The sequence below is a fragment of the Anolis sagrei genome, chromosome 1 (genome assembly GCF_037176765.1).
Source record: "Anolis sagrei isolate rAnoSag1 chromosome 1, rAnoSag1.mat, whole genome shotgun sequence".
In the NCBI taxonomy this organism is placed as follows: Eukaryota; Metazoa; Chordata; class Lepidosauria; order Squamata; family Dactyloidae; genus Anolis; species Anolis sagrei.
The window spans coordinates 104,875,172-104,892,011 of NC_090021.1; the positions used below are offsets into that span (position 1 = coordinate 104,875,172).

Consider the following 16,840-nt stretch of genomic DNA (forward strand, 5'->3'; position numbering starts at 1 on the left):
GGCTTGAAGAAAATGCCATTAAGCTATTTCGGTCATTACCTGTGACATAATTAGAGATGAATGCCAAACCCCTCCGCTTTCACTCTGTAAATTTGTCATAAACTTTCCAAAGTGTTATTTTCTTCTTCTCTTTGAAAGTCTTTCCTTCTTGGGAAGCTGTTCAACTGTGGGAAACAACCCAGTGGTGGGACATTCACTTGCTCATAGTTTTTTAAACATCAGAAATTGCCAAGGTTTCCATCTTCCCTTCCCTATCAGACACTATGACATTATATGCTAAAGTGTTCAGACATTCCTTGAAAGACAATTTCCCAGTTATCCCTATAGGCTTCCCAATATTTTAAAGATTTTTTAAAATTTTGTGTCAAAGGCATTGCATAAATAAAAATGTTGTAAAGCAATATTAGATGAAAACTGGTATTCCAAAATCCAAAAAACAAAACCCCAAATCCAAAATATTTCTGGTCCCAAACATTTTGGATAAGTGAGGGGGTCATGGAAGGAATACTCAACCTGTACCATGTTAACAACTTTTTTAAAAGTAACTTTTATCCTGCATTATGTTAATGCAAATCACAGTGTCAGAAAAATCAGGGGCAATAGCTTCAGCAGTTCACATCTTCAAACTTCTCTCGTTTTGTTCTCCATCCAAAACAAGGAGTGCTTTGGAGCCTATTCACAAAGGTCATAAGGGGTCACAAGAAGGCCATTAACATCCAGTTTCCCCCTCTGTCAAAAGGCAGCAGCAAAGGGCTCAGGAATGAAGATTTAGTATCTGAGTGAAAAGATCTGGTTTTACAAGATCTTTCACAGATAATGTCCTTTATTCCAAAGCACTGCTGGCGTTTCTCCCCCTCTCCTCTCTCCCTACAAACAGACACATGCAAATCTGTGATCCAACTTCTGGAAGAAAATTAAGTCTCCTGATGGGAAAAAAACTAGCAAAGCAGAGGGAAGGTCTTACAATATTCACCTCCTTTTGTAACAAGATGAGAATTCCCTCGGAGTCATTTGTTCATAGAGTGAACACACAAATCACAGAGATGACAGCAACAGTAATTCAAGAAGCAGACAGACAAAGACACGTTAAGCCACTATCAGACTGTCACTCCTATACATCCCTCAAATTTAAGGCAACCCTGGTATTTATGTATTATTTATTTTATTTTATTTACATCTGGCTGTCTTCAGAACGTTTTAACAATTGATTTTCAAGTGGATATAACTGATGTTAGTGTTTGTGTATATCTATAGTTTGTTTTATATTCCAGCATTGAATGTTTGCTATATATATGCTGTGCTCTGCCCTGAGTCCCCTTCGGGGTGAGAAGGGTGGAATATAAATGCTTTCAATAAATAATAAATAAATATCTCTACTTTCTATGAACATGAGTCTCAAGGTGCTTTACACGTCCAAAAATGAGGCAATGATAAAAAGAACCCCTAATGATCAAAAGTTAAAGCATAATTTAATAAGCTATTTGATTAAAACACAGTGGACAGCTCTATTATAAGTCAACTAGAGCAATCCCATGGTAAGAAACTATTCATTAGCTGAAAAGATTCCTTAGCCTGTTAAAGGAAAAAATACACCCAGAAAGTTTAATCATGACATCAAAAAAGTAAACAATTTTTATTTTGGTGCATACTTTAAGGGAGGTGCAGCCTCAATTCATCAGATACATCTAAGTAGGGGATATTATTATTAATAATAATTATTACTATTACTATTTATTTGTATCCCGCTCCCTGTGGGGACTCAGGGCAGTTTCCAATACAACAGACACACATTCAGTGCCTATATAAAATGAAATCAATGCAAATATAAACAAACAATAATACTAAACATTATATACTAAATTTAAATCAGCAATTATATTAAATAATAACCATTAAAAACCAGCCGAGGTAGAGTGTCACACCAGTTACATTTCCATTCCAGTTAATCCATGCTCTGGGATTTACTTCTCCTCCTGGGAGCATTAAAAAGTTTTAAGTTGTTTCTCAAAGGAGAGTAAAGAGAGGGTCATTCTGATCTTCTTGGGGAGGGCATTCCTCAGGTGAGGGGCAACCACCAAGAAGCCCCCCCCATCTCGTTCCCACCAGCCATGATTGGGATGGGGTGGGACCGAGAGCAGGGCCTCCTCAGTCTATCAAAGGGCCTAGATAGGCTTGTACAAGGAGATGTAGTTTGTTAGGTAGTCTGGGCCTGAACCATTTAGGGCTTTAAAGGTAATGACCTGCAATTTGTATTTAGCCTGGAAACAAATTGGCAGCCAGTGGAGCTGCTGCAACATGCGAGTTGTTCTCTCCCTGTGCGTAGCCCCAGTTAAAAGTCTGGCTGCAGATCTCTGTACCAGTTGAAGCTTCTGAACTATCTTCAAAGGCAGCCCCACACAGAGTGCATATCAGTAATCCAAATGGGATGGGACTAAGGCATAGACTACCATGGCCAGATCTGGTATCTCAAAGTATGGGTGCAGCTGGTGCACAAGATCTACATATTTATAAATCTGCCTGAATGGGAGGGAGATGTGGAGAACCAAAATGCAAAACATTACAGAGATTAATGGTATAAAGTTCACTCTGGTGTGCCTGTGATGTGCCAAAGTAGTTTTAAGAGTAGTTAAAATTCATAAATTAACTAATGAAAACTACAGTTATGGTTGAGTTATGCCTAATCAGCAAAGGAGATGATTTCATCTGAAAGGCCGAGGGAAAGTGATCATTTCCACTTTCATTTTTGTTACATACGTTAATTTGTGAGATTTGACTCTTCTATCAAACTTTAGTCCTAGACAAAATATTAATGTTGATTCATAGCAGAAATCTGCACAGTCAGGAAGGTCGGTTTAAAAAGGACTACGGTTCTGTAGTTATTTCCGGAAAGAGTTCCAGGAGATGAGTGACTAGCCATGCTGACAGAAGAGGTTTTGAAGAATTATGTCAGCTGCAAGCCCTGCACAGCGTTGCTAGCACTATTAGTTCCTGTTATGCCCTTCACACAAAACCAATGAAGCTTGAATTGTCTACAGTAGCTGCACTCCCGTCAAACACCACACAGTGTTCTTAAAATCCTTTGGACGCCTGGTATGATAGCAGGTCGCAAGCTGTGACCCGTAAATGTAAATAATATTGTTGCCTCGCTTATAATGCTTCTTTGTCACTGATGGTTTTGGCAGCAGGCGAGCCAGCAGAAAAACAGCTCAGGTATGTAGGACTCCCTCGGAGAGTTCTTGAATGAGAAGCGAGTTTGTAGAGCTGCCAAGAAAATATGATGCACAAAAGCACACATTTTCAAAAGCTATTAAAATCCAGTTTTTAATAGGAAGCCTACTGAACAGCATGTGGCTTCCTCTTAAGTAGATCCACATAAAGTCTGAGAAAACCACACTATCTCAGACTGGAGACAGAGTAGATTTTTGTCTCCTGCTTCACTTTTATTTCCCTTTTGGGAATTTGAGTCGGGTGCAGGAAGAACGCCCTGTTATATCAGATTGGAAGTATCGAGAGCATTTACTGTGCACAGAGAAGGCAGAAATTATACCAGGGAGGCAATGCAGTAAGATGACATCAAGGAAGCGAATGGCATGATAACATGGATTGTTATTTTAAAAGTTGCTGTTCTCACCAAAAAATTTAAAGTAAAATATGGTTATGTGTGTGATGCAGCCGGTCCTCCGTATCCACAGATCCTGCATCCATGAACTGAGAAACAACACAAAACAAAACAAAAAAAAAAGCAAAAAAGTAAACCTTTTAGGTTGGTCACCATTTTGGATAAGGTATGAGATTTGAGCATCCACAGATTTTGATATCCACAGGAGGTCCTGTATATGTAATAACCTAGGGGTCTACTGGGTGGAGAATTGGGAGTATGGAAATCTGGGAATGAGTGCTCAATGTTTGAAATTACCTTTAAAAAGCTAATGTGTATCATAGATAAACAGAAGGCCACAAAGGAGTGCCTTGACATAAAAAAATACTATCCCCGGACCAGAGGGGAACAAAAAAAAAAAAAAACCCTCTAAATAGGTAATTAGAAAGTACATCCTGTGAAAAACTTAAAGGGCACAGGACAATAAAAGTCTACTGGAAATAAAATATAGCTGAGTATCAATGAAATACAATATAGTGTTTGTATATATATCTATGTATATGTGTATAGGGGGGGGGAGAGAAAAGAGCAGTTTCAATATTGATAAATAATTCAGAACTAAATATGATGTTCCATAATTTTTTCCATGTCAGAAGTGATTTGAGAAACTGCAAATCACTTCTGATGTGAGAGAGGTCAGCTGTGACTAGCAGTGCTGCAGAATGGAGGGCGAAAGGGAGAAACGTGCCAAGAAGAAGGCGCATCAAGGCAACGCTGACCGGGACCGCCTTCCATTTGGAAACCAATGTTCCTCTTCCTCTTAAAAAAATGCAATACAACTGTTTGGTTTTGCTCCTGAAACGATAAATAAATAAATAAATAAATTCCTCTTCTAACCAACAGAGAGGCATAAGGGAACAGGAGCCATTAACAAGGAGAGACTGAAGTAGACTAAACTACTTTAAATATTTATTACTTAGTTTTCACAGCACATGTTTATTAAAGCAACAACCCAGTAACTAAAAATGCACTGAACAAACATTTTGATGGATATCATTGGCTCAAGCACTTAAAGCGGATAAGAAACATTTTAAGGAATTAAAGACAGACTTCTGGCAGATTTTGCCACTGAGACGTGAGTTCCTTTCAAGGCATAACTCATCTTAGTTTAAAACTCTGCTTTCAGAAGAAGCCAAGCATACAAACGACACAAAACTAATTCCAATCTAATATAAATTACTTTTGTACAAAAACCAGAGGCCTGGAATATAAATGAGCGTCATACCTTATGTTTCTTGCAATTCATCTTTATTATTTTTCACCTCTTTTTTCGTATTAGAGCAAGTTGAGAAACTGCAAGTCGCTTCTGGTGTGAGAGAACTGGCCGCCTGCAAGGACATTGCACACGGGATGCCCAGATGTTTTACTATCCTGTGGGAGGCTTCTCTCATGTCCTCGCATGAGAAGCTGGAGCTGACAGACGAGAGCTCATCCTGCTCTCCGCATTCGAACCACCAACCTTTCGGTCAGCAGTCCTGCCAGCACAAGGGTTTAATGCACTGCACTACGGGGGGCTCATTAAAAAACCACAATAATAGTATCACATCACCCATTTCTATTTTGAATAATGAGATGGCTTTCGCTGACTTGAAAATAAATATACATACACATTGCAAAGTATCTACAGTACAAGAATATCTACATTGGCTATGTGGTTTTTTTCTTAGCATCCTTTAAGTACAATTGGCCCTTCAATTGAATGGGTTTAACTTCTGCGGTTTCCATGAGTTTTCAGGTGATGCTTAGGTATCAATGTAGTTGCTTAACCATCCTTTCCACAACAAGTAGTTCATGCTATATGTGCTGGCGTCTCCATTCTAAATATCCTGCGGATTGGGTGGTACTGGTGCTAACGGTTATGGTGGTGACAGTATTGTTTAATAGCTTATGTGGCTTTGGGTGAGTGCATTTCAGTAGCCTGTTTCTAAAATATAACACCTTTCGTGTGTAGAACATTAAACTGCAAACTGATATGATCAGTTTCCATAACTGTGCAAACAGTAAAATGCCCTGTCTGTCTAAACTAGAAATAATAACAAAACATAACATTTAGCATTGCCTGAGGTAGAATGAAAGAACGCATTGAAAACATAAAACTAATCTCCTGAATGCTGTGTTTTCCCAATTGCTATCCTGTTTTCATAGGCTTATGTGAAAGATTGTGATAACGGTGGAAGCAACAAATGGAAGTCTTGTGTTACACATTTTATCTCCCAGAGAAATATACCAGAAGGGCCAGTGGGGGAAAAAAGATACTTTCAACACATTCAGTGGATTTCTGCCCCAGTGAGTGTAAAAAAACAAAACAGAACATATGTAATGTTGCAAAGAACGAGTCCCAAAGTTCTAAATTTGGATTCAAATAAAGAGGTTCATTCTCGTACCTGATGTCTAAAGTTGTTGGACCATGCAATGAATCAGTGGGTATGTGTGTGTCAACTGTAAAATAAGATGCATGAAGCTGTTTGGTCAGGCAATGCCTGGGGAGATGGCTGAGCCTGGGGCTTTTGGATACTGTTACATTTTTGTTCAGGTTTGAGCTATGAGATGTTCAGAGAGAAGAGGAGAGAAGCAGAGAAACAGAGTCTGGCGTATGCTCTTGCTTCATAAGCTGCGGAAGGAATTTATCCACACGGACAAATAAAGACCATTTTAAATCTCTCACAAAAGGACATTATGTGAGCTGATGCAACTGATCACATTGTACAAATGTTGTTCTGAACTACAAAGAGTAAAGTACTTGTTCTTTATTGTTCATCTGTGTGGCATATTTTCTTTCTCTGGCAAGACTGTGTGTGGGCTGATCAAATATGAATTGCACGTGGTTTATTTTACATTAGACCACAAAAATCTATAAACTGTGGCAATTGTAATAATTATATGAACAGCCATATGTATCTTCAAGGTGCTTGTCAATAGTCAGGAATCTCATGCATTTCATAAGTTTCATAGGTTTTTGCTTTTTTTTAAAAAAGGGAAGGAGGTGAACTGTCATTGCCTTCCTTCAAACACAGCCTACAACAGTGGTTCTCAGCCTGTTGGTCCCCGGATGTTTTAGCCTTCAACTCACAGAAATCCTAATAGCTGGTAAACTGGCTGGGATTTTTGGGATTTGTAGACCAAAACACCTGGGAACCCACAGGTTGAGGACCACTGGCCTATAACATCTGGTATTCTGTGGCAGTCTCCCACCCAAGTCCTAACTAGACCTGACTTTACTTTGTTTCCAAGATAGGATGGGATTTGATGCCTTCAGAATAGCTAAGTTCCATGAGCTGCAAAAAAAGTGTACCGTGTTCTTCCATTTTAAACACATAAAGCAGGGCTCTACGTATGTTCAAGTGTGTCCAAAGATCTGGAAGCCATGCTCTATGAGGAGCGCTTAGGGAGATAGATGTGTTTATCTTGGAGAAGAAATGGTTAAGAAGGGACGTTGTTGTTGTTGTTGTTTATTCGTTCAGTCACTTCTGACTCTTCGACTCTTTGTGATCTCATGGACCAGCCCACTCCCAGCTCCTTCAGAGTCAAGCCAGTCACTTCAAGGATCCCATCCATCCATCTTGCCCTTGGTTGGCTCCTCTTCCCTTTTCCTTCCATTTGCCCCAGCATCATTGACTTTTCTACGCTTTCCTTTCGTCTCATGGTGTGGTCAAAGTACTTCATCTTTGCCTCTAATATCCTTCCCTCCAATGAGCAGTTGGGCTTTATTTCCTGAAGTATGGACTGGTTGGATCTTCTGGTGGTCCAAGGCACTCTCAGAATTTTCCTCCAGCACCACAGTTCAAAAGGGTCTTATCTTCCTTTGCTCAGCCTCCCTTAAGCAATGGTATTCCCCATAGTAACCTATGGATGTGAGAGCTGGGCCATAAGGCTGATCAAAGGAAGATGGATGCTTTTGAACTGTGATGTTGGAGGAGAGTGCTGAGAGTGCCTTGGACCGCCAGAAGATCCAACTACGGAGATCTTCGTTGCCAGTGTGATGTCTCTACTCTTCACTATTTTATCAAGATTGGTCATTGCTCTCCTCCCAAGAAGTACACGTCTTCTGATTTCCTGGCTGCAGTCTGCGTCTGCAGTAATCTTTGCACCTAGAAATACAAAGTCTGCCACTGCCACCACATTCTCTCCCTCTATTTGCCAGTTATCAATCAGTCCGGTTGCCAGAATCTTGGTTGTGATAGCCATTTTTCAGTATTTGGAAGGATGCCATATAGAAGAAGCTAGCTTTCTGCTGCTACAGAGACTAGGACACAGTGGATGGGATTCAAGCCACAGAAGAAAAGAATCCAACTAAACATTAGGAAGAACTGTTCAATAGTGGAACATGCTGCCTCAAAGGATGGTGGATGGAGTCTCCTTCTCTGGAGGACTTAAAACAGAGGCTGGATGGCCATCTGTCAGAAGGTCTTTGAATGTGTATTTCTGCATGACAAGGGATTAGACTGGATGACTCTTGTGGTCTCTTCCACCTCTATGCTTCTATGATTCAAGGCACGGTTTACTTTAGAATAGATTCTGTTTTGCCTGTATTTCTACTTGCTCTTGCATAAGCTGCATTTTTGATCTCAAGATCTTTCTAAGCTAAGGTTGTAAGTAGAGTGTGTGCTGTATGAAAAGAATGCACTGAAAATAAACATCAGAGATTAGTTGGTTAATAGCCTGTGGTTAATGTCACAATCAAGAACCGTTTATAAACTTCCTAATAACATGGCATCTAGAAGGAGACTGGTACAGACACTTGAAACACGTCAGGCCCCATTTCATTCATGCACAGTGAAAAATCTCACACATAAGGTACATGGCAACAAACATAACCATGCTGAAGAGCCTTTTGCCTATGGCAGTGGTTCTCAACCTTCCTAATGCCGTGACCCCTTAATACAGTTCCTCATGTTGTGGTGACCCCCAAACATAATTTTCATTGCTACTTCATAACTGTAACGTTGCTACCCTTATGAATCATAATGTAAATATCTGATATGCAGGATGTATTTTCATTCAATGGACCAAATTTGGCACAAATACCCAATACCCCCAAATTTGAATACTGGTGGGGTTTGGGTGGGGGTTGATTTTGTCATTTGGGAGTTTTAGTTGATGGGATTTATAGTTCACCTATAATCAAAGAACATTCTGAACTCTATCGATGATGGAATTGAACCAAACTTGGCACACAGAAATCCCATGACCACAGAAAATACTGGAAGAGTTTGGTAGGCACTGACCTTGAGTTTTAGAGTTGTAGTTTACCTACATCCAGAGAGCTCTGTGGACTCAAACAATGATGGATCTGGACCAAACTTGGTGCAAATACCCAATATGCCCAAATGGGAACACTGGTGGAGTTTGGGGAAAATAGACCTTGACATTTTGGAGTTGTAGTTGCTGGGATTTATAGTTCACCTAGAATCAAAGAGCACTCTGAACCCCACCAACGATAGAATTGGGCCAAACTTCCCACACAGAACCCCCAAGACCAACAGAAAATACTGTGGTTTCTGATGGTCTTCAGAGACTCCTATGACACCCCCTCATGGCTCCCCCAGGGATGCCGACCCCCAGGTTGAGAAACACTAGCCTATGAGATCCATACATCATGACAAAAGACCTTTTCTGTAGAAAGTAAATCTATGGCAGGTGACTGGAGAAGAGAAGAAGGATTCAGTCCTTCATCTTGGAAATAAAAGGTTTCATAAGAGAAAGTGGAAGATTATCCTGTGGTATTAACTTCTCTATGAACTGGTGTATTTACTGCCAGGATGTTTGTATTGTGAGCAACACATTGAGAAATGTTAATATCTCAGAGTGGCATACAATAAATGCAACACGATTTATTTAAAACCAATGTAAGATCGGTTTTAAATAATTTTAGAAGGCAAGACTTTAGAAGGCAAAAAAATAAACAATTTAACAAGTTAAAAGAAGACAAATTAAAACCAGTTAAAACACTTCAGAATTATTTTAAGCCAGGTAGACATTAAGGTTTAAAAAAAAACCCGTTCGTAATCAAGCATGTTTTCACTTGGTACCAAGATGACACAAATGTTGGTGCCAATTGGGTGTTGAAGAAGTGTGTTTTCCATTACTAGGGTCAATCACAAAAAAGGCCTTCTCCCACATCCTCCGACAGGACTAATGGGACACAGGGCTTCTCCAAGTGATTCCAAATATTGTGCAGGAATATTTAGGGGGAGACAATCCATCAAGTATTAACGACTCATTTTTCATTGGGTGAATCTCCCACAACACCTGGAGGGCCAAAGTTTGCCCATGCCTGATCTACACAGTAGAATTAACCCAATTTTAAACCACTTTGACTGCCAGGTGTAGTGCTGTGGAATCATGGAAGTTGTAATTTGGAGAGGCACCAGCACTCTATAGCAGTGAAGACTACAGACCTTGTCAAACTACAACTCCCACAGTTCCATAGCATAGCTGCCCTAAGTCCCCTTGGGAAGATGGGGCAGCCTATAAATACAGTATTATTATTACAATATTATTATTGAGCCAAGGCAGTTAAAGTGGTGTCAAACTGCATTAATTCTACACTGTAGATGGGCCCATGGGCCCTACTTTTCCTTGGCTTCAATCTCTCCCTGCTCTCACTGTTTACATCCTTTGTTACATGTGTTGTATAACACACATATGAACTTCTAAAGAACATTTTCATGTGCCTGATGAAGTCCCCTGTAATCCATAAAACCTCAAGAGGCTCAGTATTTTATTTTGTGTTTTGCTGCAGTGGGTGAAATCACTGATCATAATCTACTGTAACGCTCTCTTGCACAAACTGTGCTAGAATGACCAGGAGGTACACACCATGCCAGTGTACTATTCCTATTAATTTACACATGGCTTATGGCTGAGCAGTCGGACTGCGGCCAAGTCAAATTTGGATATACCGCATCAGCTTCATGCCAAATCATCAAAGGAACCTGGCTTTGCCTATAAACAGAAGTGTAGGGAGATGGTCGGCAGGCATCTACAATCAGCAGGAATGTAGGATTCATGTCTGTTTAATACAGTGGTTCCCAACCTTTTTTTGACCAGAGATCACTTCACCAGGGAGCACTCTCCAACCTTAGTACCAAAAGGGTTGCAAATCAGTTTTTGGTCAACTTTAGATTCATTTTGGTTATTTAGGGAGCTGATTCAGAAAATTGCATTGGATAGACCACATCAGCTCTAGTTTCTGATACAGAACATATGCCACCCAGTAGTAAACATCGGTTCGCCCACAGAAAGCCATATTTAATAAGCCTCTGCACTATAAGAGGGGTTCACGAGACCAATTGTTCTTGTTGCAACAGTGTAGTAACTGTGAAGCCAAGGACCATATTTTAGTTCTTCCGGACCACTGGTGGTCCATGGACCACAGGTTGGGAACCAGTGCTTTAACAAGATCAGTGACTATAAGGGTGCATCTACATTGTAGAATTAACAGTTTGACCATGCATTCACTGCCATGCATTCAGAGCTATGGAATCAGGGGAGCTCAGCAAAGAGCCCTGGTGCACCATCAAGCTACAAACCCATACTTTCCATAGCATTGAGCCACAGCAGTTATAATGGTCTCCAACTTCATTTACTCGGTACTGTAGATGCACCCTAAGATTACCCTCTCACCCAGCCAAACTAAGCTACTACATGCGGTAGAGAAATAGCAGTGGATTTCATATATGACTATAATGTCATGAAAACCCAGGTTGCGCATCCCTTATCCGGATCTCCAAAATTGTCCACATGGGTTGCTGAGATAGTGACACCATTCCTTTCAATGTACACAAACTTTGTATCACACATAAAATTATTACATATATTGTGTAACCTTCAGGTTATGTTTATAAGATGCCAATGGAACATAAATGAAATCTGCATTTAGACGAAGGTCCCATCTCCAAGACATCTCACATCTATGCAAATACAGATATTTCAAAATCCCAGAAAATAAAAAATCCCAAATCCAAAACTTTTCTGGTCCCAAGCACTTCAGAAAAGGTATTGCTTTAAGTAGAAACCAGTCCCAGGATTCCTTAGTTTAGGGGATCTCCCTTCTGATTGGCACATGATCACAGTTGAGATCCAAGTAATACAGATCCTACACACTTGAATGAACCCTACCCAAACCTCATCCCATCTTCTAAGGTAGACTCACTGCAAGGGATGTGATTTGCATCTTAATATAATATTGTATTAAGATAATATTATCCTAATAGGTTTGCTGTGAGTTTTCCGGGCGGTATGGCCATGTTCCAGAAGCATTCTTTCCTGACGTTTCACCCGCATCTCTGGCAGGCATCCTCAGAGGTTATGAGGTCTGTTGGAAACTGGACATTCCAGATATATAAACCCCACTTGCCTAGTTTCCAACAGACTTCACAACCTCTGAGGACGCCTGCCATAGATGTGGGTGAAATGTCAGGAGAGAATGCTTCTGGAACACGGCCATACAGCCCAGAAAACTCACAAGAACCCAGTGATCCTGGCCATGAAAGCCTTCAATAACACATTATCTTAATATATTATTAATTATTTTAATATAATATTATCTTTCCTATTACATTCTTTCCCACCCCTGTATGAATATGGGTGCATCTGCACTGTCGAATTAATGCAATCTGACACAACTTTCACTGCCATGCGATAGACTTGTACTTTTACAAGGTCTTTAGCCTTCTTTGCAAAGGAGTGCTGGTACCCTTGCAAACTACAACTCACAGGAATCTATAGCACCGAGCCATGGCAGTTAAGAGTGATGTCAAACTGAATTACTTCTGCGGTGTAGATGCACCCTGTGCTTTATCCCTGAGACCCTAACACCACTCAGTTCTGCATCTGAAGAAGCTAAGCCACAAAAACTAACCTATCACAAACCACAATGGCTATACAACCTAGCAAATAATGGGCAGGTCAAATAATGGGCCCCTTGTTTACAATCACAAATCAAGCTGGAAGAAGACTGGGATTGCACCCACGCTGTGGAGTTAATGCAGTCTGACACCACTTTAGCTGTTAGGACTCATGGGATTTGCAGTTTGATAAGGCACCACAACTAAGGCACTACAACTCCCAGGATTCCATAGCAGTGAGCCGTGCCAGTCAAAGCGGCATCAAAATGCATCATTCCACAGTGTAGACGGCATGCAGGATCCACACGAAAAATAAAGCAATCCTACCTTTCCTCCTCCGCTCTCCTAGGGCGCCCTGCTCTACACATCCCAGGGCAGGGGGTGGGCTCGAAGAGGAGGCCCAGAGTGGGGGGTCTACGCCGTTTGAGCGACCCCCCGTCTCTCCTTGCTCCTCCCTCGGGAAAGGGACTTGTAAAGTTACTGCGAAATCTTCCTCCTCTTCTCCCCGCAGGTAACTTTGGTTCCTACTGATTGGGGAGGGGAAAAGGGTTCCTTGCTACTTCGACCCCACAGCGCCATCTCATGGCAGCTTCTGAGAATGCAACGAGGGAACTGGCTCCAATGTGTAAGCATTGAGCAACACCGGGAAATTTGCGCTGAGCAGCGACATCTAGCGGCCGTTCCCAGAATAGGTTACAGTCCAGTTTATCTCTGAATAATAATGATAATAATAATAATAATAATCATCATCATCATCATCTTTATTTATACCCTGCTACCATCTCCCCAAGGGACTCGGTGCGGCTTACATGAGGCCAAGCCCGCAGTACATCAATAAACAAAGGCAATAACAAAAACAATCAATACAATACAATTAATATAAATCACATGAACACAAAATAAACAATAAACAATCAACAGTGACAGACAAACATTTAAAAACCAATGGCTGGGCCAAATGTAATAGATTTAAAAAAATTAAAATAATAATACTGGACATGAACAAGGTAGGATATAACTAGGATAGGATTTTCAAAGAGAGATGAGAGAACACAGCCAGTCCTAAATCAGTGGTAAAGTGCATTTTGAGGGCATATGGCTGAGAGTTTTTCTTATTCTGGGAAGGCACACTGGAACTGAGTCCCTGAGTCCCCCCTCAGGGCAGGGTAGAAATGCACGAAATAAACTACCACGTTTTCAGGCTCCTCCTAAAGACTGCCAGAGTTGGGGCATGTCTGATATCCTTGGGAAATGAGTTCCAGAGTTGGGGGGCCACCACCAAGAAGGCCCTCTCCCTCGTCCCCACCAATCGCGCCTGCGAAGGAGGTGGGAGCACGAGCAGGGCCTCACCAGATGATCGAAGAGATTGTGCAGGTTCGTACACAGAAATGCAGTCATCTCCCAGTTGGTTCTATCATAAAAGCATGGGGAAAGTTTATTAAACTGCAAAAACTTTTTTTTTGTGGGACATCCTGCAGCACATTGTGCTCTATTTTTTCAAAGAGTGCCTCATAAGAGTCTTATTAGATGATGGGACTCTTAGGCCCCTTCTACGTGGCCAGATAATCCAGGTTATCAAAACAGAAAATCCACATTATCTGATTTGATTATCTTATTCTACACTGCCATATAATCAAGTTCAATGTGGATTTTATACAGCTGTATAAAAGGGGCCTTAATCCAACAGCATTTGGAGGACTAACGCTTCCCACTTTTGCCATTTTTATGCACTTCTCTGCTTTCACCTTAATTTCAAGCCATCCCTTCACAACATACTTGCAAGAATCATCTGGCTCTTTCTGGGAGCCAACAATATGGTGTTCCATGGGATTCAATGGGAAATACAAAGCGTAGCATTCGAAAGCACAATTGTTAGTCTGTTGAAGCATAAACAGATATAAGGTATCACTTTTCAGACTAATTGAGGAAAATTACATTTCTAGCACAAGTGTTTTTGGTCTCAAGTACACTTCTGGAGTCCATGAAAGTGTACAGTACACATTATTTTTTAAATATGATTTTTAAAACATTTGTATTTTCTCTTTTAACTGTTTAATTTACATTGCAAGCCAGCTTAAGACCCATATTGGAAGAACAGTGGAATAGGAACACGGCCACCAATACAGGGAGTCCCCGAGTTACAAACATCTGACTGACAAACTACTCCTAGTAAAGAATGAAGGGGTGAGACCACAGAAAGTGAGAGAAACCTATTCCTTGGAAGTGAAAATCACTCTTAAAAGAGTTATCATGCTTCATCACCAATCATTTCCACAACAAACCAATTTTTTCAAAATCTAATTATCACTGAGGCAGAAAGTGAGGGGAAATCTTCTGGACAGGGACACAAACAAAGGTGTTAACTCTTCCCAATGTTATCCAAAGCTTATATATGGAGTTGCATTTCAAAAATGTACCTACATATAAATTCAATTTAAGGTCAAACCTACAGAACCTATCTTGTTTGTAACTTGGGGCTGCCTCTGTTGTGATTTAGCGAAGACTGTGGATAATAGGATCCATGCCTGGTGAGCATATGCTAAACCAGAAAGACCAGGACAGAGAAACAACTCACCAAGTTGAAGACAAGCCACAGAAGTTTATTACGATTTGTCCAAAAAGGATGGAAGTACAAGCAATTTGCTTCAAAATGTAGAAGCATAAACATACAGAGAAATGCAAGACATCTTATACTGTTCTGACAGGCATTCAAGCCTCCTGCTCCTTCCTCTGATTGACTAGAAAAAAAGGCTGGCCATGATCTGCAACAGGATTGGGGCAAAAGTATGATAGCTGGGACCCAATGCTGGTTGCACGACACAGATCAGAATTAGAGAAGCAAAGATGTTACATATTTGAACGTGTTTGCATACAATATCCGGATAGCCTTAAGCACTATGCTTGGCTGTTTATTCCCCCTCTTCTGCCCCCCCCTTTCTGCCCACCAATCTTGCCATGACTCTGTCACACCTGCATCTCTCACTTGCTGCTCTGTCTTGGCATTGGGTGCCAGCTATCATACTTTTGCCAGGACTGGCTGAAGGTTCTGCTGACATCGTGTCTTCCAGGCAGAGATTCCCTTGGTGGGGGAAATGATGGCTGGGGATTGCCCCCTGGGAGGATGTGAACTGTGAACAAGGAGAAGACAATACTAGTGATGTGTTGATAAGCTTTTGAGGAGCTCAGCTGTCCAGTTCTATGCCAAATAATGATACATGGCTCAAGAAACAAAGGTGCAAGACTCAGAAAGAAAGGTGCTGATCCTGGGCAATCAAGAGCTGGGATGTCAAATAATAGAGTTAATGAATGTACATAATTTTAAGACATTGTTTCTGCAGGGGTAACAGACTCTCAGCTTCGAGGGAACCACACACACATTTCTGAGCTAATCTGGCTGGCACGAGAGATCATCTATCTCTACACATAAACAATGAAGCTGATGATTATCTGGTGTGGGAAACTGCCAGGGGGATTGGCCCAACCTTTTCCGTTCCCAAGAGATTATCTGAATAGGGTCACAGCAGGGTGGCTGCTTCTAAGGTACATTTAGATACATTTCTAAGAAGCCATTTATATACATTTCATATAAAAGAAATAGATACAGTACACAGTTGAAAGATACAAGTTACACAAAATCATGAAGTTGATACTGTTTATTGAGGAGTGAGATAGGATAGAGTTTAGGCAGTTTTACAGCTGCTGCCGGTTCAGTCTAAATCGTCTGATGCTTTGAACTGGCGCGGGCCTGGGAAAGGTCTTTTTATTTTTTTTAAAAAAGAATAATAATATATTTATTTCTGAGCTTTTGGTGACTTATAAATCATTGGGGCGGGGGTGCTACTGTGGCTCAACAACACTTGAATATTTTATATATGCATGTGTGTATATATATGGTGTGTGTGTGTATATGAGTATGCAATTTTCTAGTTACTTCTTAAGTCATATCAAATTTGTTAAATTTGTATTTACGATGTGATATCCAATGCGCAGGGCCCTCTGGTGGTGTAGCAGGTTAAACTGTTGAGCTTCTGAACTTGCTGACTCAAAGGTTGGTGGTTCAAATCTAGGGAGTGGGGTAAGCTTCTGCTGTTAGCCCCAACTTCTGCCAACCTAGCAGTTCGAAAACAGGCCTGGTATAGAGGGACCTTCAGTTGCCTCAACCCCGTTTTTCTTCAGCCTCACAGCTCTGGTGTTGATTAGACATGGTTTTGATTTGGGACATGGTGACCTGATGGTGGAATCACACCCTCTCCGCTCCAGACAAAAACCCCATGCAAGCAGTCCCCAAGTTACAAACATCCAGCTTACAAGCACCACAATGGAAGGGAGATGT

At 40.9% G+C, this 16,840-nt stretch overlaps 1 protein-coding gene across 2 annotated transcripts in view; it reads right to left on the bottom strand.

Moving 5' to 3' along the window:
* Positions 1-13,059, bottom strand: part of ANKRD6 (ankyrin repeat domain 6) — a 108,595-nt gene extending 95,536 nt beyond the window's left edge. For both annotated transcript variants that reach the window (XM_060753026.2, XM_067467494.1), the window contains exon 1: positions 12,835-13,059. The gene's annotated coding sequence lies outside the window, so the exon portion shown is untranslated. The remainder of the gene's footprint in view (positions 1-12,834) is intronic.
* Positions 13,060-16,840: the final 3,781 nt, after the last annotated feature.